The following is a 2237-nucleotide window of genomic DNA, read 5'->3' as shown; positions in this document are numbered from 1 at the left end:
GGGGCGCGAGCGGCCGCTCCGGGACGGGATGCTGCGCGGGCGGGGCTGTGAGCCCGTGCACGTTTCACCCGGCACTACCCTGGTGCCCGTTAGCTTAGGTGGTGAGGTTCCCTTTTCCTCAGAAGGGCATTCTTCACTCCTTACCCGTTCCCTACTTTCTAGTTCAGTCCCTGGTCTTAATTGGGTTTCCGCTTTGGCGATCCGTGTGCCTTAGGGGGCGGGCATTTCCCGCTTCTCAGTTTAGCCACAGCCCAAGAACAAACTGCAGCACCCTTCTTTAAAGACCGTGTTAGGATTGGAAAACCAGATAGCGGAGAATTCAGTACCTCACATTCGTTCCCATTAAGTATCCAGACCGTACAGGGCAGAGTAGTGATTCAGGAAAAGAACTGGGAAAGTTGCTTTTCTAATCTATGAACCGGTCTCCCTTAACGCTTTAATCCGCAAAAGCAGGGAGGGTTCTCCAAAAGGAAACTCTGGGATTAGAAGAGAAAATCGGGAGTTTCCTTTGAATTGTCATATTATGTTGGTGTCAGCGTACGTACACAATGTACATACTGTTGAAAAATGTAACTTTTCAAAGCCAGTTTGGAAAAATTCGATGTATTTAAAGTAGGTATTCTTTTGGGGAGGGTGGCGACACAGGGAATTAATAAACACTAGAATTGCCTCGAGGCTCACAGCAGTGACCAACAACACTCAAATGTATGTGCCAATCATTCTAAAGATTTATTTTGAAACCGTTTAAACCCTTGCTAGGTCGGTCCTCAGTCTATTCCTTTAGCATTTACACTGTCTCACCAGCTTTCCCAGCCATAGCTACCCACTCTATCAAAGTCAACTGTATAAAAATTTAACTACCAACCCCCAAAATTCCTTATGAAGTGAGCATTATCATTAATGTCCCGATGGCATCACTAATGCCCCGGCACTCTGGTGTCATAGTCAACTTGTTCACAAGAGGTCATTTGGGTCATTTTGGCCATTTCATTATCTTGCTCACTTCATTTTTCTTTATTGACATCTATCTCCCTTTCTGAAGACCCTGTTCCATTTTTATATATTCATATGCTTAAAACATCCAACCTTTCTTCTTCCCCTAAAATAGTTTTAGTTCCATCTCATTCAAGAAACTACTCAACTAGATTTCTTCTCCAATGCAGATTTTTGCTTACATACACACATAAATTTATGTTGTTGTTCACATGTACACCCAAGAAAGGAAAACCCTTAAAATTTTCTCGAGTGTGTTATGTATGACACACAGACACACACAACCATGCACTAAGCTCCCACTTGCTTAAGTCTGAAGCTCTAAATTTTCTACTTTTAAAGGGATTTGAAATTTTTATTGTATGTGTATATTGGTTGAGGCATTTTGCCTGTAAATATAACTGGCCAGTTTTGATTTTTATTTAGTTGCATCTCCGTTAAGACTCCATGGGGTTATGATTTTATAGTCTATCTCATTTGGCTTTCTTTGAGCTATACTTGTAAAAATATCATTCAAATATGTTTGTTAAACAATTGTATGATGATTTTTTTTTTAACTGTTAGGCTGTTTGACCTTCTGTGCTTGGAGAGGGCACACATCCTGACAAGTTTGGGAGCAGGTTGGAAATTTCGGCTTAAAGATAGAGGAAGTTAAAGCAGTTGCAGATCCCGAGAGTGTTCCAGACCAAAGCTATGACACTGCAGTCACAGGGTTGAACACTGAAAGATATATCTACCTCTGTTACTCATATTTCACCTCGTGTTAACAAGGAGAGGTTTGAAGAATAATTCTTGATTGCCTGGTGAGGAGAGGTTTCAGTTCCCAGCAAGGCTGCTCTTTATCCATGCTTTGGGATTGAGATTTCATGAAGAGGAACCGAAAGCCAGGCTATGGCTTGGATTCCTCAAGAATGTATTGCCATGGCAGGTTGCGGGGGACTTTTCTGGTTTCTAGCCAGAAAGACTGGAAGTGGCTCTCAATGTAGCTGTAGGTTGGAAAGGGATGGCAAGAGAATGAACAATCGTTTTACACTATCAGGCAAAAATTGGAAGCTGATGAAAAGATTTAATATTATTCCTTCACCACCATCCCATTATCGATTTTCTCTCATATTGGTACTGAAGCCAAGACCCTGGTTTAGAGATAAGCAACACAGCTGGAGCCTCCTCTGCCAATGTTGCACTTTCTTCTGCCTACTGGTGACAGTCATTTTACTCCAGCCCAGCAGTCATTGACCTATAAA

Source organism: Pteropus alecto, unplaced genomic scaffold (assembly GCF_000325575.1).
Source record: "Pteropus alecto unplaced genomic scaffold, ASM32557v1 scaffold39, whole genome shotgun sequence".
Lineage (NCBI taxonomy): Eukaryota > Metazoa > Chordata > Mammalia > Chiroptera > Pteropodidae > Pteropus > Pteropus alecto.
Note: the sequence above shows the minus strand (reverse complement) of the source record.